Source organism: Schistocerca serialis, chromosome 12 (genome assembly GCF_023864345.2).
Source record: "Schistocerca serialis cubense isolate TAMUIC-IGC-003099 chromosome 12, iqSchSeri2.2, whole genome shotgun sequence".
Lineage (NCBI taxonomy): Eukaryota > Metazoa > Arthropoda > Insecta > Orthoptera > Acrididae > Schistocerca > Schistocerca serialis.
The window spans coordinates 13796558-13819801 of NC_064649.1; the positions used below are offsets into that span (position 1 = coordinate 13796558).

General features: G+C 45.4%; 1 long non-coding RNA gene across 1 annotated transcript in view; it reads left to right on the forward strand.

Annotated features, from left to right (window-relative positions):
• Positions 1–23244, forward strand: part of LOC126428396 (uncharacterized) — a 380806-nt gene that overhangs the window by 206937 nt on the left and 150625 nt on the right. The window contains exon 2 of the long non-coding RNA XR_007576826.1: positions 8085–8120. This is a non-coding gene — a long non-coding RNA (uncharacterized LOC126428396). The remainder of the gene's footprint in view (positions 1–8084; positions 8121–23244) is intronic.

Genomic DNA, 23244 nt, shown 5'->3' on the forward strand with positions numbered 1-23244 from the left:
GGCGTACGTTTCTCTTAACGAAAATGTGTGGGCCCTCGCTCCGTCCACTCTGTGTGGGCCCTCGCTCCGTCCACTCGCTTTCCACCAGTGCGTCCGCAAGTGCTCCAGTCTCCCTCAGCTAAATTCACTGGCACGCTGACACCTCCACTCGCAATACAGCTCAAACGACTTTCACGACACGCTCCAAGCGGCGATGAACTTTTCTGAAGTACGAAAAACACGTCTCAAATTTTGTCAGTCTTTTTTTGTTATACTTCTTCTATTCGGGGTCTGTTGTTGTTGTGGTTTTCAGTAGACAGACTGGTTTGAGGCAGCTCTCCATGCTACTCTATCCTGTGCGAGCCTCTTCATCTCCGAATAAGTTCTGAACCTACATCCCTCTTCATCTCCGAATAACTACTGCAACCTACACCCTTCTGAATCTGTTTAGTGTATTCATCTCTTGTAAGAAACAGCAAAGGCCCCGTAACACTTCCCGTCAATTACTAACAACTGTGACCTCTCTGAAAGGAAATCACGAATCGAGTCACATAACTGAGACGATAATCGATAAGTACGCGATTTCACTACGAGCCTCTTGTGTGGTACAGTGTCAGAAGCCTTTTAGAAATCTAGAAACACGGAATCAGTTTGAAATCCCAAGTCAACAGAACTGAACAGTTCGTGTGCATAAAAAGACCGTTTTCTTCGAGGCACTTAATAATATTCGAACACAATTTATGTTCCAAAATCCTGCTGCATATCGACGTTAATGATATGGGCCTTTAATTTAGTGGATTACTCCTACTACCTTTATTGAATATTACTTTGATCTGTGCAACTTTCCAGTCTTTGAGTGTTGATCCTTTGTCGAGTAAGCGGTTGTATATGATCGCTAAGCAGAGAGGTAATGCATCAGCATACTCCGAAAGAAACCTCACTGGTATACAGTCTTGACCGGAGGACTTGGCTTTATTGATTTTAAGTTGCTTCACTACTCCCGGAACATCTACTTCTAAGTTACTCACTCGTAGTCTGGAATATTTTCTTCGTCTTCTTTTGTGAAGGCATTTCGGAAGGCTGTGTCTAGTAACTCTGCTTTGGCAGCACTGGAGCAGTATCTCCATTGTTATCGCGCAGAGAAGCCATCGATTGTTACTTGCCGCTAACATACTTCACATACAACCAGAATCTCTTTGGATTTTCTGCCAGGTTTCGAAACGAAGTTTCTTGTGGAAACTATCACAAGCATCTCACATTGAAGTCCGCGCTAAATTTCGAGCTTCTGTAAAAGATTACCAATGTTGAAGATTCTACATTCGTTTAAATTTGGCATGCCTTTTTCGTTGTTTCTGCAACAGTGTTCCGATCCGTTTTGTATACCAAGGGGGCGATCAGTTCCGTCTTCGTGTCTTACCTACCACACAAAAGCACCGTGGTGTCATCTTTCAACAGGACAATGCTTGTCCTCACCTGCCACCCGTCCCTGGGAACTGTCTGCGTGGTGTTGAGGTACTCCAGTGGCCAGCGGCATGCCCAGATCCGTGTCTGATGGAGCACGTGTGGGACCAGGCTGACTGTCAAATCCGTCCCAGGGCTAGGGGCCAGGTCGTCCAGTACCAGATACAACAACTGTGGCGCTGGTTGCCTCAGGAGAGGATACAACGGTTCCGTGACACCCTTCCTGTCCGAAGCAGCACAAGCATTCTTGCAGCTCTATACTCACACTGCCAGAGTTCTTTGTAAATCTGGATCGTTTTGAAATCACTGAAATAACATCTTATTCGCTCTTCGCCAGTGAAGATTCATTTCGTTTCCTCCTGCGGTTCTGGGAGCTTCTCTTTTACTGTCAGGCAGTGTAGAGACAAAATCGTTCCAATAAATATGTGTCTGCAAAGAATCTTTTTCCAAGATTGATGCGATTAGATGGTTACAAGCCGGCACTATCTTTAATATGAAGCATCGTCCCAGTTAATAGAAATGTATTTGAAATGTAAACTTTTCAATCAAGTTCCCAGTTAACTGGACTTAGATTTCATCCTTGAACCTACCTCAACAGGAAATAAAATTTATTGTACACGCGTAACAATTAAAAGATGTGTTCGACATGTGATACACAGATCTGGATGGATTCGTGCACTAGTCTCTGGAGTTACGAATTCTTTCAGACACCCCCAGATCATCTCGTAAATCTTGAAAATACCATACATTTCACTCTTGCACTTCTTGAATGATAGTGCTGTTACATTTATGAGATGGCACCAGACAGGAAAATCCGAAAGATAAAGGTCAGGTGATGCTGCAAGCGAAAGTACAGGCCTCAGCTCCATCTTTCCGTCTTGGAACCATATTGGTGCATCACACATCATCTTACGCCAGTAGAAAAACATGCCGGTGTCCCGTGATGAGTGCAACACATCCCCCTGAGCGTAGGTCGTGAGTGAAATTGGACCCCAATCACATGGGAACTTTATCGAGACGTTTACACTTCAATGAGACCAACATTTCATAGTAAAATCAGTGATGGCTTGTAACTACGCATACACACGCAGGATGCTGCTAGGTATCGTTTAAAAGCACTACAGTACTGTACTACATGTACCCATACTGTAAATATGAAAGCGTTATTGCAGTTAGTGTTCCGCTTACATTTTTCAGAGATGAGCGTCACTTCTACCATCTTTGCGCTGCCGTACATGGTAGTAGTACTCAGAAGCACCTTCAACTGGAGACGGTTGACTGTGTGACACGATTGCCACATACCACTAGGCGGTGTTGTTTCACTTTGTCCCGCTATTTTGTGGTTACTTTATTGCAAGCCCTGCGCATGTTTGTGTGGGAGGAAAGACTTGTGTATTTCTCGGTGGGAAGTTGACCTCCTGGTGTGTTCTCAAGGTGTTCAGTGGGTCTCATTAGGAGGGGTCACCATCCAAAGAGACAGTTTTCGCGGAAGTGGGGACGTGGGCCTCCCTGTGCTTTTCTTGGCTAGAGCCGGCCCCGGGACCGCTTTGCAGCCATGGCGGTTCCCACAGAACAACTGAGCGTGACGTCTTCGTGTTTTCCATATGGAAATGAAAGGACGATGGACGGGATACAGTGGCGCCGCCGGAGAAAGTCGGTTTCTGTCACTCGAGTCGAATGAGCGCTCGGTGTGAAGAGGCTGGCGAGTCGTTGGGACATTGCCAAAGCCCATGAACAAATAAGAACCAAAAATGCCTCTGAGCACTATGGGACTTCTTCTGTGGTCATCAGTCCCCTAGAACTTAGAACTACTTAAACCTAACTAACCTAAGGACATCACACACGTCCATGCCCGAGGCAGGATTCGAACCTGCGACCTCAGCGGTCGCGCGGTTCCAGACTGTAGCGCCTAGAACTTCTGCTGTGTTCCCCTGTTTTCTTGTGAAATAAGCGGTATTCTGGTTCACCACATTCGCAACAGCACTCACAAGGGGAAGGCACCAGACACGGCCAATCGATTCGGCTCAGATTTGGCAGGTCACTTGTGTACAACCTAAAACGAAGGAATCTAAGATATTTTGGGTCAACGCCCCTATGACGAGCAATCGACTCAAGATTGGAGGGATCGATAGATAATTGTAAATAGAGCATTTTTCATCATCAGGTACTGGGTCCGCAAACGCAAACTTTTTCAGAAATCAAGGAAAGAAACTTCTACAACTGCTGCTTATGTACTCACACGGTAAACGCTTTTCGCCGACGGCGCCGATAGCGCAACGGCCAAGGTAACTGGCTGGGACTCGGAGAACCCGGGTTCGAACCTCGAAGAAATCTAGCGGATGTTATTCTTTTCGTTTGTATTTTTCCATGGGTCAATTAATAGGGATAGGAGAGTTAATAACGTAAGTAAATCAATAAGTAATGATAATAATAAGGTAGACAAACTAATTTCCCAAACGCCGTAAGTTAGTAAAGCATTAAACTTTTAAGCCTTGTCACATGAAAACAACTCCGAGTGCTGCGAATTCCTCACGAGGGATCACAGATAGACAACCGCGCGTCGCTTGTTTACAGCGAGGCACGGGACAGAATGCACGCGGGGAGAGTTGTGTAGTCCCGGTTGCCTCTTCGTCATATCATAGTTGTGAGTCTGGAAGAGTAAAGGTGTCCAGCTCGAGCCTTATAGAAGTTGTGGTGTCACCGCCAGACACCACACTTGCTAGGTGGTAGCTTTAAATCGGCCGCGGTCCATTAGTACATGTCGGACCCGCGTGTCGCCACTGTCAGGATCGCAGACCGAGCGCCACCACAAGGCAGGTCTCGAGATACGGAACAGCACTCGCCCCAGTTGTACGGACGACATTGCTAGCGACTACACGGACGAAGCATCGCTCATTAGCCGAGCAGATAGTTAGAATAGCCTTCAGCTAAGTCCCTGGCTACGACCTAGCAAGGCGCCATTAGCCTTACATAGCAATTGATAATTATCGTCTAAAGCATGTCTCAACAAGAACGATGTATACAACAAGGATGGATTAAAGTTAAGTATTCCAGAAGCTACGTACTTTTCTTTATAACATTCATTACTTCTCCTGTTTCAGACCTCAATCGCCTGCTTGCTTAATGGCCGCCTCCCTTAAAAAATGTGCGTAGTGTTGGCAAACTGTCAACACTACAGAAGTCAATCGGAAAGAGTTGTTTTCCGTTATTAGGCTGCCGCGAACCTCGCGGATACATGTACTGATTTTTCCATCGTTAATGCGCCAAATGAAATACGTTTTGTGAATGAATACAGTGTTCTTCCGTAAGTAACATATGACGAGCACTATATGTAGTTTGTAGTAATTAGCCAGTCTGTTCATGCCGTAGTAACTACCTATTGTTTCTTGTGTCGTATCTTTCATGTGCATAATCTGAATAATGGAGGATGTACACCCTTCGTCTAGCGCTGTAATATATAGTTGGCAGCCTGTCACAGACGATGGCAAGCGGGAAGTTACCGACGTTGTGTTTTGGTTTGTAAAAGTGTTACGAGACAGATGCATTATCAATGCACTACTGGAAGCAGCCAGGTCTGTTCTCGGCGTTCCACGTTCATTGGAGCGGCTATCGTTGAGCGAGTTTTGGAGCTGACGAAATAGTTGATACTGAAGTACTATACCATGAAGACGAAGCAGAAGGCGATTCACTGGAAGATATCCCGACTAGTGATTCGCAAAATGGTCATAATTTTGGAAATCTCCACGTCACTGGGAATATGTGCTTCATCTATTCCAGATGTGTATTACGAAACGGTTTTTCTAAACGATTGAACTATGGCTCTATACCCCTTGAAGTAAAAGTAAAGGCGGTAGCGCTAGCCAGGAATCATCCAAATTGGAACTTACAAACAATGCAAAAGAATGGAGCAACAACAGCCCTGAAAACGAAGAAGGACTTGAAATTGTGGGAAAGCGATATCGTTAAAGAGGGAATAGATACGACAAATACCAGGCGATAAATAAGTGGACATACGACCGATTTGTCGAATCTCGTTGTAACGAGAATGCAACAGCGAGAATACTTCGGGAGTGGGCTGCAGGTGCAGCGCTTCAGTATACGGCCAACAAGGATTTTACGTTTGCTGCATCATTATCTTGGACAAGAAATTTCAAATCGGAGTATGAAATTCGTCAACGGCACTTCACTAAATACGTCTTTCATAAGGAGGTACAAAATATAGAAGATATACAGAAAGAGGCGGCTCTTTTCAGCACGCAAACGGCGTCACTTATGGCCGGTTTTAATCGTGATTACGTGATCAACACCGATCAAACAGGAAGGGAGTATCGGGTGAACATTAGACGCACGTTAACGCATAAGGGAGAAAAACGAACCCTTGTCGCATTTCGTACACGGCGCAATATACCATCACAGCCTCTGGAAAAGTGTTGCCTAGGGTTTTCCTGTGTTTACAAGAAACGAATGCTACATTTGGTTCTCAGGTAATAGAAGAGGTCAATCGTTTATCCGACTCGTTGAAAAATGTTTACATTACCTGCTCCAAATCCGGGGAACTGACGAATGCGATTTACAGAACATTTCTTGAGAATGTTTTAAAACCATACGTTTCTGATAACAAGTTTTGTCTAATATTGGATTCCTGGAGTGGACAAATTAATACTGCAATATATGACACATTGTTTATAGATGGCGAGGATCAGCCGACGTGCACAGTAAAAGTAATACCGCCAACCTGTGTGCCAGCCGTATGATGTTTATTTCTATCGCCAGGTAAAAAACTTTATTTCCATGCCTCAGAATTGCAGTGTGCTTCTGTGCTTCTGGAAGCCCAGCGGGAAATGCACAACCGCACGGATGCAATAACTACTCATAGCATAATTCGTAACTAACTTTCAGCACCGATTTTTCAGGCAATGATATCATATGCGTGGTACGCATCAAGATTAATTACCGAAAAAGATATATTTTAAAATGTAAACCAAGTTTGTTTTCCGCCGACTCTTCGGAAGGAACAGTGTAGCTGTTTAAAGATTGCATTCATTAGATGTTCTTGGTGCCGTGAGCATATTTGTTTCGAATGTTTATATGACAAGTACCATCCATCTAGTTGTTCGAAGAAATGTAAGGACACGTAACAGTGACTGGAAGAGCCATTGTAAAGTGACCTGGAGAAATATTTTAGTTGTTTACTATCCCAAGAAGTTTGAGAAATTTGTTTTCCTACCTTATTATTATCATTACTTATTGATTTACTTACCTTATTAACCCTCCTATCACTATCAATTGAGATATGGAAAAATACAAACGAAAAGAAGAACAGCCGCCAGGTTTTTTCGAGTTTCGAACCAGTGTTCTCCGATTCCCAGCCAGTTACCTTGGCCGCTGCGCTATCGGTGCTGTCAGCGAAAAGCGTTTACCGTGTGGATACAGAAGCGGCAGTTGGAAAAGTTTCTTACCTCGATTTCTGGAAAAGTATGCGTTTTCGGACCCCATATCTGATGATGAACAATGCTCTATTTACAATTATGTATCGATCCCTCCAATTTTGAGTCGATTGCTCGTCATAACCTTTAGGGGTGATTTTCTCAAAAACGCGGGGGTTGACCCAAAATATCTCAGATTTCTTCGTTTTAGGTTGTACACAAGCGACCTGCCTAATTTGAGCCGAATCGGTTGGCGGTGTCTGAGGCCTTCCACTTGTCAGTTGTACCTTCCATATGGGGCTTTTATAAAATTCGGAATTGAGAATGAAGAAAAAAGTATGTGGACTATTCGTCCCCAAGCGGCCATCTGGTGCTGATTGGTGCTACGTAGCTGTTTTCTGGGGAAATGCAAGTGTCGGATTTGTGGTACCAAAATCCATTCTGAGTAACTTGAAACTTACTTGTTCGGCCAAGCAACCTGTTGTTGATTATAATTTTTGGTCTCTTTTGCCTCGTTGACTTTTAATTCGTGAGGTGCCCATATGTGCTGCATTTCCTCCATATAGTCTTCCGAGTAATTTTCTACCCCGTGACAGTACCGTCATTTTCCTATGGAGATTTTAGAGAATTTTGCTGTCTGCCAGTAGTATGTGAACTGTGTGCATCATAAAGTGGAAGTAGAAAACTGTGGTACTCCGATATGATTTAGATTCTAAGTTTCCAAAATTTCCACAATTTGTCTATGATTGTGTGAACCACAAACAACACATATAATCTGTTGTGCACCTAAGTTGTTGTCGTCTCTGTGACGGTGTTTTCGTTGTGTGCTTCGGTACGGCGTCACTGGAAGCTACGAGTGTTCATCTATTATACACAGATGGCGATGCTGGCTAGAGCCATGACGGTTAATACAATTTATGAGTTGTCACACATGTCATTAGACATTCATTATGCACCTAACAATGGTCTGTTGCCGGCCGAAGTGGCCGTGCGGTTAAAGGCGCTGCAGTCTGGAACCGCGAGACCGCTACGGTCGCAGGTTCGAATCCTACCTCGGGCATGGATGTGTGTGATGTCCTTAGGTTAGTTAGGTTTAACTAGTTCTAAGTTCTAGGGGACTAATGACCTCAGCAGTTGAGTCCCATAGTGCTCAGAACCATTTGATTTTTTTGTCCATGCAGCTGGTGTTGACGCTGTGCCGTTTGCCTTGTGTTTCAGGGTCGTGCCTGAGCTACGGACACTCCTGCTGGGGAGGTGAGTAGAGGGAGCCGCCAGCTCTGCAGCTGCTTCTGCGATACGCGACAGGATGTGCCCTCAGTGGTGAAGTAGTGACTACATGTTGTGCGCGAGGTATTTTTGCCACCTGTGAACGATAACATCCCGTTGTGAAAATGACACGGGCACAAATTTCCTTTCCCGGCCTGAGTGGCCGAGCGGTTCTAGACTCTACAGTCTGGAACCGCGCGACCGCTGTGGTTGCAGGTTCGAATCCTGCCTCGGGCATGGATGTGTGTGATATCCTTAGGTTAGTTAGGTTTAAGTAGTTCTAAGTTCTAGGCGACTGATGACCACAGAAGTTAAGTCCCATAGCACCCAGAGCCATATGAACCATTTGAACAAATTTCCATTATTTTCGTCGGTACTGATTCATTAACTATGATTTACCTAGAATGAAATTTTAACTCTACAGCGCAGTGTGCGCTGTATGAAACTTCCTGACAGATTAAAACCGTGTGCCGGACCGACACTCGAACTCGGGACCTTTGCCTTTCGCGGGCAAGTACTCTACCACTTGCCCGCGAAAGGCAAAGGTCCCTAGTTCTAGTCTCCGTCCGGCACACAGTTTTAATCTGCCAGCAAGTTTCAAATCAGCGCACACTCCGCTGTAGAGTGAAAATCTCATTCTGGAAACCTCCCCCAAGCTGTGGCTAAGCCATGTCTCTGCAATATCCTATCTTTCAGGAGTGCTAGTTCTGCAAGGTTCGCAGGAGAGCTTCTGTAAAGTTTGGAAGGTACGAGGCGAGGTACTGGCAGAAGTAAAGCTGTGAGGACGGGGCGTGAGTCGTGCTTGGGTCGCTCAGTTGGTAGAGCAGTTGCCCGCGAAAGGCAAAGGTCCCGAGTTCGAGTCTCGGTCCGGCACACAGTTTTAATCTGCCAGAAAGTTTCATATCAGCGCACACTCCGCTGCAGAGTGAAAATCTCATTCTGGAAACATCCCCCAGGTTGTGGCTTAGCCATGTCTCCGCAATATCCTTTCTTTCAGGAGTGCTAGTTCTGCAAGGTTCGCACGAGAGCTTCTGTAAAGTTTGGAAGGTACAAGGCGAGGTACTGGCAGAAGTAAAGCTGTGAGGACGGGGCGTGAGTCGTGCTTGGGTCGCTCAGTTGGTAGAGCAGTTGCCCGCGAAAGGCAAAGGTCCCGAGTTCGAGTCTCGATCCGGCACACAGTTTTAATCTGCCAGCAAGTTTCATATCAGCGCACACTCCGCTGCAGAGTGAAAATCTCATTCTGGAAACATCCCCCAAGCTGTGGCTAAGCCATGTCTCTGCAATATCCTATCTTGCCCGCGAAAGGCAAAGGTCCAGAGTTCGAGTCTCGATCCGGCACACAGTTTTAATCTGCCAGGAAGTTTCATGATTTACCTCATAATTTGAAAACATCTGGTTTATTGGAGTGTATGCGGTAATGGTCAACCAGAGGCCATACTGTAAAACGTCCATGGATGGACTTTTGCTCACTAAAATTTGTCGAATCGGCGACTGATTTATTTGCTTATTTGACGCACTGCGTTTTAGGTTTCGTCATGGATTCTTTGGGCGACGTTTGCTTTAACGAATTTTCCGACGTTTCGACACCACCAGTGTCTGGTATTGTCAAAGGCTCACTCATCATTGTCAGCTCCTTATAAGGAAGGTGCTTAATACGTATTTTAGAGCAAATTTTACTTCAAACCTTCTTGGATATCTAGACAATGATACACGTTGATGGCAATTGTTTTTAAAACCGTACAACGCTGTGTTATGTACCGTTACATCTTCGTGCTTTCCACTGTTAAGTTCCTCTTCTTTCTAGAGAATACGGAAAAATGATGGGAGGACATAGCATGAGTTAGAAAATCTTTGTCGTTTATCGAAAACTTCCCGACAGAAAGCGCTATGTGACAGCGAGTGTTGTCCTCATGCAGGTATCAATGCGTTTAGAAAACCATTCACGCAGGATGAAGTATCCTGGACATAGAACACTTACGCGAGATATGCACGACCATGTTGTCCATCCTCTATACTTAAGAACACAATAGTTCAGTGCAAGTGGTCTTTGATGACCGTCACAAGCAAGAAACAAAGTTTGTAACTAGTTTCTAACACCTATAAACACTACTGGCCACTAAAATTGCTGCACGAAGAAGAAATGCAGATTATAAACGGGTATTAATTGGACAAATATATTATACTAGAACTGACATGTGATTACATTTTCACGCAATTCGGGTGCATAGATCCTGAGAAATTAGTACCCAGAACAACCACCTTTGGCCGTAATAACGGCCTTGATACGCCTGGGCATTGCGTCAAAACAGAGCATGGATGGCGTGTACAGGTATAGCTGCCCATGCAGCTTCAACACGACACCACTGTTCATCAAGAGTAGTGACTTGCGTATTGAGGCGAGCCAGTTGCTCGCCCACCATTGACCAGACGTTTTCAGTTGGTGAGAGATCTGGAGAATGTGCTGGCCAGGGCAGCAGTCGAATATTTTCTGTATCCAGAAAGGCCCGTACAGGACCTGCAACATGCGGTCGTGCATTATCCTGCTGAAATGTAGGATTTCGCAGGGATCGAATGAAGGGTAGAGCCACGGTTCCTCGTTGAGTACACCATCGCAGGCGCTCCTGTCTGTGATGCAGCGTCAAGGGTAACCGCAGCCATGGTCTCCGAGCTGATAGTCCATGCTGCTGCCAACGTCGTCAAACTGTTCGTGCAGATGGTTATTGTCTTGTAAACGCCCCCACCTGTTGCTTCAGGGATCGAGACTTGGCTGCACGATCCGTTACAGCCATGCGGATAAGATACCTGTCATCTCGACTGCTAGTGATACGAGGCCGTTGGGATCCAGCACGGCGTTCCGTATTACCCTCCTGAACCCACCGGTTCTGCTGACAGTCATTGGATCCCGACCATCGCGACCAGCAATATCGCGATACGATAAACCGCAATCGCGATAGGCTACAATCCGACCTTTATCAAAGTCAAAAAAACGTAATGGTACGCATTTCTCCTCCTTACACGTGGCATCACAACAACGTTTCACCAGGCAACGCCGGTCAACTGCTGTTTGTGTCTGAGAAATCGGTTGGTAACTTTCCTCATGTCAGCACGTTGTAGGTGTCGCCACCGGCGCCAGCCTTGTGTGAATGCTCTGAAAAGCTAATCATTGCATATCACAGCATCTTCTTCCTGTCGGTTAAATTTCGCGTCTGTAGCACGCCATCTTCGTGGTGTAGCAATTTTAATGGCCAGTAGTGTAAGTTCACAAGTAAAGGCAAGCACTTGAGAAGGTTTTCACTGAGGAAACAACACAATGAAAGCTTCACACCCAGACTTCGTTCTCCAGTAGTTTGACTATTAAATGCTTATATCCTAACTCTCCTTGAACAGAGCACACTGGAAAAGACTAACGCTTAAATCACGGTCTGTACGAGTTCGCAGTTTCAACAGTGTTGCCAGATGAGTCTGACACAGTGCCAAGAGACCCGCGAGCAGACTCCTTCTCGTGGTTGATTGCGTCGTAACTGCCGTGATCAGTGTGGGCGCGCACTAAATACCAGCACGTCGGAGGTACACTTCCTCCTGAATGGCTGCACTTGTCATTGGCGGATGCAGCAAAAGGTTCGCGGAAGTGTGACCTGTCTTGCTGACTTGCACGCCCTCTGCGCTTTTTTTCCGGCGTACGCAAAGGCCCCCTGCAGGTCGCGCTGCCAAATGCGGAACCGGAACTTCGTGTTGTCGCAGGGGCTGAGCTGTCAACCAGCCGGACGGCAGTGGTTGCAGGGTGGCGTCAGCGCCCGACGGCATCTGCGACACGCCACAGCAGAATCGTACAGAGCTACCGTCGTTTGACTGTCGTACGGACTCCCACACGGACAGCATAGAAATAGGCATCCCTGTCGATGAGTTGCTACCGAAAGAGTGGGATACAAATAAGTCGGCAGGTCGTGAAAACTGAATTCGATTCTACAGAGAGAACTCTCCAGCACCGTCCTTTTCTTAGTCTGCTTACATCACGAATTCCTCGCCGAACATAAAGTGCTAAGCAATTGTAAAAAAACGCAGGTGACTCCTGCATACAGAGTGGTCCATTGATAGTGACCGGGCCAAATATCTCACGAAATATGCATCAGACGAAAAAACTACAAAGAACGAAACTCCTCTAGCTTGAAGGGGGAAACCAGATGGCGCTATGGTTGGCCTGGTAGATGGCGCTGCCATAGGTCAAACGGGTATCAACTGCGTTTTTTTTTTAAATAGAAAAAGCCATTTTATTACATATTCGTGTAGTACGTAAAGAAACGTGAATGTTTTAGTTGGACCACTTTTCGCTTTTTGTATCACGTAACATTCCGCCAGTGCGGACGGTATTTGCTTCGTGTTAAAATGGACCGTTTACCAATTGCGGAAAAGGTCGAAATCGTGTTGATGCGTGGCTATTGTGATCAAAATGCCCAACGGGCGTGTATTACGTATGCTGCTCGGTATCCTGGACGACATCATCCAAGTGTCCGGACCGTTCACCGGATAGTAACGTTATTTATGGAAACAGGAAGTGTTCAGGCACATGTGAAACGTCAACCACGACCTGCAACAAATGAGGATGCCCGAGTAGGTGTTTTAGCTGCTGTCGCGGCTAATCCGCACATCAGTAGCAGACAAATTGAGGGAGAATCGGGAATCTCAAAAACGTCGGTGTTGAGAATACTACATTAACATTGATTGCACCCGTACCATATTTCTATGCACCAGGAATTTCGTGGCGACGACTTTGAACGTCGTGTACAGTTCTGCCACTGGGCACAAGAGAAATTAGGGACGATGACAGATTTTTCGCACGCGTTGTATTTAGCGACGAAGCGTCATTGACCAACAGCGGTAACGTAAACCGGCATAATATGCACTATTGGGCAACGGAAATTCCACGATGGCTGCGACAAGTGGAACATCAGCGACCTTGGCGGGTTAATGTATTGTGCGCCATTATGAGAGGAAGGATAATTGGGCCCCCAGCTTATCGATCGCAATCTAAATGGTGCAATGTATGCTGATTTCCTACGTATTGTTCTACCGATGTTACTACAAGATGTTTCACTGCATGACAGAATGGCGATGTACTTCCAACATGATGGATGTCCGACACATAGCTCTGGCGTGCGGTTTGAAGTGTTGGCAGAAGATCCAACACTGTGTTGCTAGAGGAGGCCGAAATGCACGCGTTTAATTACACGCTGACTGGCGCGAGGCCTGGAACAGTTAAGGGAATTAATAGTAGCAAATAAAGTACGTAGTTGATATAATACTTAACTTTAATCCACAATTGGTGTACTTCGCTCTTGACGGTACATGTTATAATCTCAATATCAAATGCTATGGCGCCTTGCTAGGTCGTAGTAAATGACGTAGCTGAAGGCTATGCTAACTATCGTCTCGGCAAATGAGAGCGTAGTTGTCAGTGTAGCATCGATAGCAAAGTCGGCTGTACAACTGGGGCGAGTGCTAGTACGTCTCTCTAGACCAGCCGTGTGGCGGCGCTCGGTCTGCAATCACTTACAGTGGCGACACGCGGGTCCAGCGTATACTAATGGACGCGGCCGATTTAAAGGCTACCACCTAGCAAGTGTGGTGTCTGGCGGTGACACCACACGGTTGAAGCGGTACTGAATAGCATATTTCGTGACAGGTGGATTGGTCGTCGAAGCACCGTACCATGGCCCGCACATTCACTGGATCTGATGTCCCCGGATTTCTTTCTGTGGGGAAAGTTGAAGGATATTTGCTATCGTGATCCATCGACAACGACTGACAACATGCGTCAACGCATTGTCAGTGCATGTGCGAACATTACGGAAGGCGAACTACTCGCTGTTGATAGGAATGTCGTTACACTATAGCCAAATGCATTGAGGTTGACGGACATCATTTTGAGCATTTATTGCATTAGTGTGGTATTTACAGGTAATCACGCTGTAACAGCATGCGTTCTCAGAATTGATAAGTTCACAAAGGTACATGTTTCACATCGGAACAACCGAAATAAAATCTTCAAACGTACCTACGTTCTGTATTTTAATTTATAAAACCTACCTGTTACCAACTGTTCTTCTAAAATTGTGAGCCATATGTTTGTGATTATTACAGCACCATCTATCACAAAGCGAAAAAAGTGGTCCAACTCAAACATTCATATTTCTTTACATACTATACGAATATGTAATAAAAAATGGGGGTTCCTATTTAAAAAAAAACAAACGCAGTTGATATCCGTTTGACCTATGGCAGCGCCATCTAGCAGGCCAACCATAGCGCTATCTGGTTTCCTCCTTCGAGCTAGGCAAGTTTCGTTCTTTGTAGTTTTTCTATTTGACGCTTATTTCGTGATATATTTGGCCCGATCATGATCAATGGACCACTCTGTATAAAAGGTTAATATGAAGGACCCGCAAAGTTGCAGAGCAGGAGCCTTAGAATTTGTTTGCTACAGAATCCTTGAGAATATTCTAACGGTCACAATTAGACAAAAATGCTTACGTCCACAAATCACCAACGTCTTGGGAATCATCGCTCGAGCGAGACCCAGCTTGCCCTTTTCTCGCATGATATACTGCGAACTATGGAAGGAGGGGAAAGAGCCAGATTCCATATTTCTAGACTTCCGGAAAGCGTTGGACACGGTGCCATACTTCAGGCTTTTATCCGAAGGAACGGGCGTGTGAAACGGATTCCGAGACATGTGAATGGTTCGAAGACTTGTTAAGTTATAGATCCCAGAATGGAGTCCGCGGCGGCGAGTGTTCTCAACAGACAAGGGTATCGTCAGGAGTGCACCGGGGAAGCGTGTGTTTTCTATGTACAAATGATACGACGGACAGGGTGGCAGCTGTCCGCTTCTGTCTGACTGTAGGACGATTCCAGATTACTTGGGCAAAATTTGTATTTGCTCTCATGATGGGACCTTGCTCTAAATGTAGTGAAATGTAACTTAATGCGGGTGAGAAGGAAAAACGATCCTGTAATGTTCGAATACAGCATTAATGGTGCCCTGTTTGACATAATGACGTCGACTAAATATGTAAGGAGTAATGCTGCAAACCGATATGAAGTAGAACGAGCACGTAACATCGGTAGTAGGGCAGGCGAATGCTCGAATTTGCCTTGCTGGGACAATATTAGGGAGGTCTGGTTCATGCATAAGAGACCGCGTATAGGACACTAGTGCGACCCTCTCTTGACTTTGCTCGAATAGTGCTGGAGTGTTTGTCGCCCGCACCATCTTGGATTAAGGGAAGTCGTGGAAGCAATTTACAGTCACGCAGCTAGATTTGTTACCGGCAGGTTCGAACAACACGGGAATATTACAGAAGTGCTTTTGTGAGCTCAAAAGGGACTGCCGGAGGGAAAATGACGTTCTTTTTGAGAAACACTATTTAGAAAATTTGGAGGACGTGCTTTTCCAGCTGACTGAAGAACGATTCTACTGCTGCCGGCTTAGATTCCGCGTGGGAACCGGTAAAACAATATAAGAGAAATTATGGCTCTTCAGAGGAACGTAGACTGTAGACAGTATTCTGCGCCGTGCAGAATATGTATCTAGATATACATGTAGATGATCATGATGCTGTGGCTCGTGCAATCGTTTCAATAGAAGAAGGTAACTGTTTCTCCTCGAGTCCGCTACGATTGCGAATAAAATATTTACACGCTACTCCTTTCGTCCACGCTAAACAAACCAACATTGTTTTCATGTTGATTCTTAGCTGTTTTCGTCCTGGAAGTCACGGTGATGAAACAGTCTTGCACAAGCTGCATTTTTGCTCTTATTTCGGTTTCTGATTCGCCCACCCATTTACTGTTGCTCATCTCCCTAACAGCAATCAGCACTTGTGGTTGGCTCGTTCTTTAATGTCCAGGAATTTGCAACTGGAGGAAACTTCGTGAGCCAACATCGCTGAAAAAACATTTTACTGGGTGACCGGCTTCGACAGAGGTATGTGTTCATCATCCGATCTTGTGCTCTTGAATTTTTAAAGAACGGGAAAGTTAGTGAACGCGTGGAAGTGCCTTGTACTGAAATAACCACTCCCAGCTGACTGTCGTTTCCCAGTTTGTCCAGTAATTTCTTTGAGAAAGGGACATTGTGTAGTAGAGGTGTCCAAATGGATAATTTTATCACGCCTCCGGCTCTAGGAAAGGAGTTCTTCGCAATTTTAGGGCCCTCTCCACTGTCCTCTAGTGTATGGAAACCTATAAATATTGCTTTTTTGTGAACTTCAGTCTCGCCACAAGAAATCGGTGATTTCAAATAAATGCCGCTGACAAAGAGGACTTTCTATTAAAAAAAGAGCCGTTATGAAAAAATTTCCCTCAGTAAGCTGTATCTTCATGGAGCCAAGAGCTGTTGCCGTTGTTGTTGCGATCTTCAGTGCAGAGACTGGATTGATGCAGCTCTCCAAGCTACTCTATCCTCTTCATCTCCGACTAGCTAATGCAGTCTACGTTCTCATCAATCTGTTTATTGTAGGCATTGGCCTGATTCTACAATTTGTAATACCCTTATGCCCCTCCATTACCAAACCGACTTTATATTGGTGTCTGACGATAAGTCATGTCTACCTATCTAGCTGTGCCATGGCCAACTCATACAAACACGTGGCTGTAACCTCTTTTAGGGATGTGAAATGGTAAAATCACACAGGTTCAGTCGTGGGCAAAGCAGGTGGCACGCTCCGGTTCATTCATAGAATACCAGGGAGAGGCGGTGCCCACTCATGCAGCCCATTTTAGACTACTGATAAAATGCTTTGTACCCATATCAAATCGAACTAATCGGGGATACTGAACATCTACAGGGGAGAGCAACATGACAGCGTCACAGAGACGTCGAAACAACTGAACTGGACGACGCAAAGTATCCTAACAAAGTTTAGTTACGAAGTTTCATGAACCAGCTTTCGATGAAGGATAGTACAGCCCTCTACATATCGCACCCATAGTCATTGTGAGGACAAGATTAGGTTAATTGCAGCAGACACAGAGGCACTTAAACATTCCTCACGTACTCCATACGTGAAGTGAACGGGAAAAATCCCTAATAACTGGTACAATGCCACTTTACAGTGGTTTGCAGCGGACAGAAGTAGATGTAGATTAGGCTCTTCTTCTCGATTCGATTTAGTGCCTCTTCGTTCGTTTTCAGCTCTGCCCGTCTAATCTTCAGCAGTCCTCTGTAGCACCCCATTTCAAAAGCTTCTACTCTCTAGAGATGGGTAGTTCGCGAACGAACGGCTGCAAAGGAACGGTTCACCAAGGTGAACGAAAGGACCAAGGAACGAATTCCAAGGAACGATCGGTTCATAGTTCACTTCGGTCGCGGCGGTCTACTTATAGTTCCCGGGAACGAGGAACGATCGGTTCATAGTTCACTAGTTCACTTCGATCGCAGCGGTCACTTCGGCAGTTCTCGTTCCAGCCTCGGTGGCGTGCTCGTCTCAGTCTCGGTCTCCCTCGGCCGCACTCGTCGTTCTTCGCACGACCACCTGTCTCAGTTCCACTGCCGACTGCTCCTAGTTTGTTCAGTATCCAGTTGTTCGTTTCGTTCACTGCGCTCGCCCATTTTACGTGTGTTTCAAACTGTTCTTGCACTTGTTTCTGGCTATTCAGTGTCCACGACCGGTAATCAAAAAGTATTTTATAGTTACGTAAATTACATAAAAATCACGTTGTATGTAATAGGTACGTCTTTTCAGGTAACAAAAGGACATATCAGCTCACTTCATTATATCGATGAACAGCAGAAGACATACGGTCGCAGGTTCGAATCCTGCCTCGGGCATGGATGTGTGTGATGTCCTTAGGTTAGTTAGGTTTAAGTAGTTCTAAGTTCTAGGGGACTGATGACCTTAGAAGTTAAGTCCCATAGTGCTCAGAGCCATTTGAACCATTTGAACATACTTATAATAAGGCAAGTTCTTTTGTTATTCATATAGTTTTTGGTTTCATCGACTTGATTTAGCAGCTAACATTCAATAATTTGCTTAATTTTTAGTGTAAGAAAATTCATATAAAACGATTTTCGTTTATCTTTCATATACAAAACATTACATTTAGGAAGGCTCTAATTATTTTTAAGTTTGGTTGTTTCCAATTTGCATTACCTGCTAGTTTAGTTTCTTTGAAAAAAAAAAGAATGAGGGTTGTGGGTCATTTTGGCTCAGTAGGAAAAGTGGTGCCTCTCCATTTGAAAAGACATAGATTGCCATAAAATCATATTTGCTTATTACCTCAAAAACATTTGTTCAGAAGGAGCTTTCAAACCAAAAACTTTATTGCTGCGAACTTAATTATTATTGCTGCATTAACGTTAATAATGCAACATAAACCTAATTTTTACGAAGCGTGTGACTCAAGTATGAGAAAACCACATTTTATTTTACGCTTTCATAAAGTCTCTACTTCGCCTACGAACTCAGAGACCACGTGAAGTATATATAAGAGATAAACGATTATTGTTTACAACGTAGCATAGCTATGTAGTGGAAGTCGAAACGAAGAATTTTATACAAGACACTTGTGGTCTATGAAGTTGGGAAACAGCCACCAAGAGGTTTACAAGACTACATGAGCTATAGCCCATGCGCGTCGCGTGAGATTTTCATGTTCTCTTCTCCAGCTCTCTACACATCGTCATCGATTGTTTCGCAATTGTTGCTTGCATTAGCTTGTTATTTCTTCTCTGCCTAACTATTACATGTTTGTCTGTTTGTTTTATCTGCTCGTAACGGGCAACACATTGTCCGTAATTGGCGAGCAGTTTGTACTCGTGGCCGGTTTTCCGTGCGCCACCCTGTATTATTTCCCTGCGATCAGCAACACAAGGCTACGGTAGGCTAAACGAGAGGTTCTGCGGAATCACAGAACTTATTTCTAAAAGTGTGTAAGAATTCTTTAATGAATAAAAACTGTATACTCCAGGGGGGAGGCAAGTGCCCCCTCTTGGTGCCCTCCATCCTTCAGTCACCTACACTACTAGTTTTCAGTTTTTCATAAGAACCATATACCAAGCACAAATGAACGGTGAACGAGTAAAAATGAACGGTTCCCAAAAACGAACGATCAGCAGTGAACTAGTTCCCAAGGATTAACGAGTTTGCCCATCTCTACTACTCTCTTTTGCTCTCCACTGATCATTGTCCATGTTCCATGAGAAAATAAGACTTGCGGCAAAAGAAGAGATGACACAAAAAACGTAAATACACAGCAACACACTGTTGCCTTAGGCTCCATCGTTGTGACTGGTGTAGGAATCAGGTGTGAAGTGCCGCTTCATCTGTGCAACGACAACCGCTGTGCCGTGCCGTTGGCCCAGCGTTCGACAGGTGGTCTCTTGAGATAACCAAGTACTGCACGCCAACTGATATGCCCATGGCCTTGGCTGGAAGTTGAATCCAAAACTTTCCTCCGCTATTCTGCACATCACTGTTTGGCTGGAGGGAGAACTGTTCCACGGCCACAATGGTCACCCCTTTGCATATTTTTAGACTAATCTTATATGTGCCATCGTGTGAAAGAAACTGCGGACGACAACTACTACAAGCATATCGAGGACCAAGGGAACTATTTATTCCCTTCACTATGATACACACTTCACAGACCTCTTCTTAATCTTGTTTATTAACTGCATATTATTTCGAAGCGCTCAATGGTTTCATCATGAGAAAAACGTGTTGACCATCCACATACTGTGCACCTCCACAGTGTGTTACTTCATAATCATGAAGCGTTATGCAATATGCCTCCACCTTGACTGGCAACTCCAGACTTGTTATTACATTCATATGGCAGTGCTCCCCACATAGTGCTGCCATCATTCTCCCGTATTCTCAATTCTCTCAACACTCTTTGAGCAATAAATTACGCGGTAGTTGAACTGCAGACGTAATTATGATGAAATCAAGGGCGGATACCAGCTATCCACTGGGCAGTCATTTCTCCACCACTGTCCGCTCCAGGGACTGTCACAGACAGTTCACCCTCTCGCACAAGACCTCATAAGCCTTATAATCTAGCATGTGCCACACTGAGGTCACAAAATCATGGGATAGCGATATGCACATACACATACGGCAGTAGTATCGTGTACACAAGGTTGTTGTTGTTGTTGTTGTTGTTGTTGTGGTCTTCAGTCCTAAGACTGGTTTGATGCAGCTCTCCATGTTACTCTGTCCTGTGAGAGCTGCTTCATCTCCCAGTACGTACTGCAGCCTACATCCTTCTGAATCTGCTTAGTGTATTCATCTCTTGGTCTCCCTCTGCGATTTTTACCCTGCACGCTGCCCTCCAGTACTAAATTCGTGATCCCTTGATGCCTCAGAACATGTCCTACCAACCGATCCCTTCTTCTAGTCGTGCCACAAACTCTTCTCCCCAATTCTATTCAATACCTCCTCATTTGTTATGTGACTTACCCGTCTAATCTTCAGCATTCCTCTGTAGCACCACATTTCGAAAGCTTCTATTCTCTTCTTGTCTAAACTATTTATCGTCCATGTTTCACTGCCATACATGGCAACACTCCATACAAATACTCTCAGAAACGACTTCCTGACACTGAAATTTATACACGATCGTAACAAATTTCTCTTCTTCAGAAACGCTTTCCTTGCCATTGCCAGTCTACATTTTATATCCTCTCTACTTCGACCGTCATCAGTTATTTTGCTCCCCAAATAGCAAAACTCCTTTACTACTTTAAGTGTCTCATTCCCTAATCTAATTCCGTCAGCATCAGTCGAGTTAACGCGACTACATTCAATTATCCTCGTTTTGCTGTTGTTGATGTTCATCTTATTACATTTTCTAACCTACCTGCCCGATTAAGGGATCTGACATTTCACTCTCCGATCTGTAGAACGCCAGTTTTCTTTCTCCCGATAACGACGTCCTTTTGAGTAGTCCCCTCCCGGAGATCCGAATGGGAGACTTTTTTACCCAAGAGGACGCCATCATCATTTAACCATACAGTAAAGCAGCATGCCCTCGGGGAGAAAATTACGGCCGTAGTTTCCCCTTGCTTTCAGCCGTCCGCAGTACCAGCACAGCAAGGCCGTTTTGATTATGGTTACAAGGCCAGATCAGTCAATCATCCAGACTGTTGCCCCTGCACCTACTGAAAAGGCTGCTGCCCCTCTTCAGGAACCACACGTTTGTCTGGCCACTCAACAGATACCCCTCCGTGTAAAAGGGTAATGCATTGGCGGAGCTGTCATTTATACTCAGGTGATTCATCAGCAAAGGTGTCCGACGAAATTACGGCCGCACGACGGGAATGGTAGCTGGACCTGGAGCATGAGACATTCCGAGATTCACAGCGCCAAGAGTGTGCCGAGGATACCAAGTTTCAGGTGACTGCCTCTCACCACGGACAACGCAGTGGCCGACGCCTTTCACTTAACGACCGTGAGCAGCAGCGTTTGCGTAGGACAGGCAAGTGATACTGTGTGAAATAACCGTAATAAATCAATGTGAGACGAATGTATCGGTTAGGACAAGCTACTCCTGGACTCATAACCATAGCACTTGGACCTTAGACGTGACCTGGAAAACCGTGACCTGGTCAGGTGAGTCCGACTTCACTTGATAAGAGCTGATGATAGGTTTCCAGAGTGGCGCGGACCCCATGAAGCTCTGGTCCCAAGTTATAAACAAGGCAAAGTGCAACCTGGTGCTATCTCCAAACAGTGTGTTCTGTGTTCACATGGCCGGCCGCGGTGGTCTAGCGGTTCTAGGCGCGCAGTCCGGAACCGCGCGACTGCTACGGTCGCAGGTTCGAATCCTTCCTCGGGCATGGATGTTTGTGATGTCCTTAGGTTAGTTAGGTTTAAGTAGTTCTAAGTTCTAGGGGACTGATGGCCACAGTAGTTAAGTCCCATAGTGCTCAGAGCCATTTGAACCATTTTGTGTTCACATGGAAGGGACTAGGTCTTCTGTTCTTACTGAACCGTTCATTGCCCATAAATTGTTGTGTTCGGATACTTGGAGACCATGTGCACATTCATTGACTTTTATGTTCCCAAACAATGACGTCATGTCACTGGGCTACAATTGTTGGTTGAAGAACATCCTCGACAATTCGATCGAATGATTGACCACCTAGATCGCTGGACGTGAGTCCCCTCGAACCTCTACGGGACGTAATCGAGAGGCCAGTTCGGGCACAACATGCTGCACTGACACAACTTCCGCAATTCTGAACGGCTGCAGGCAGCGTGGTTCAGTATATCTGCAAAGTACTTTCAACGACCTGTTGAGTCCATCCCACGTCGTGTTGCAGCGCTATGCCAGGTAAAAGGAGGTACTACACAATATTATGCAGGCGTCCCATGACTTTTGTCACCTCAGAGTACGTATTTAGCTTCTTCGCGTCTTTCGTGTCTGATCTTGTCATACATTCTGCAAAAAGCTTGCCGGCTCCGAGCTCTGACGCCTTCAGCGTTCTCCAGTCTGTAGGCTGGTAGCACCTACGCAAGGTGTTGCAGGCTGAGAACCCCGCGCACATCTCGCCCACGCATACGAGAGCAGTCGTTCCCCGAGGAAAGGGGATTTCCCTCTGCGGTGACGCATCGAGCGTTCCAGCAATCCTATTGGCTGGCTCCCATGCGGCCCGCTGCTGTGCGCGTTGAGTGCGCTGTGCTCGGCATATGTCACGCCACTGCTGCCAACCTAAACTGATAGTCTTCTGCAGAACATTTCGTTCGTGACACTTTGCGCTTATCAAAGATTCCATCACCTCCATCCCCACCTCCCTCGATTTTAAAAGTCATTAGTACTCTTAGCTGGTTTTTATGCAGCCTACCTCAAAACCTTGTCCTGTACTAACCTCTCCATCTCATAGTAGGACTTGCACTCAGTCCTTGCTACCTGTATTCCAATCTCTGCGTTCCTCTACAGTTTTTACCCTCTACAGTTCAGTCTAGTACCATGTAAGTTGTTCCCTGAAGTCTTAACAGATGTCCTACCACCCTGTTCCTTCTTCTTGTCACAGCTTTCCACACACTGGTTTCCTCGCCAATTGAGCAGATACACTTCTCGTTTCTTGTCCCCATCAGTCTACTTAATT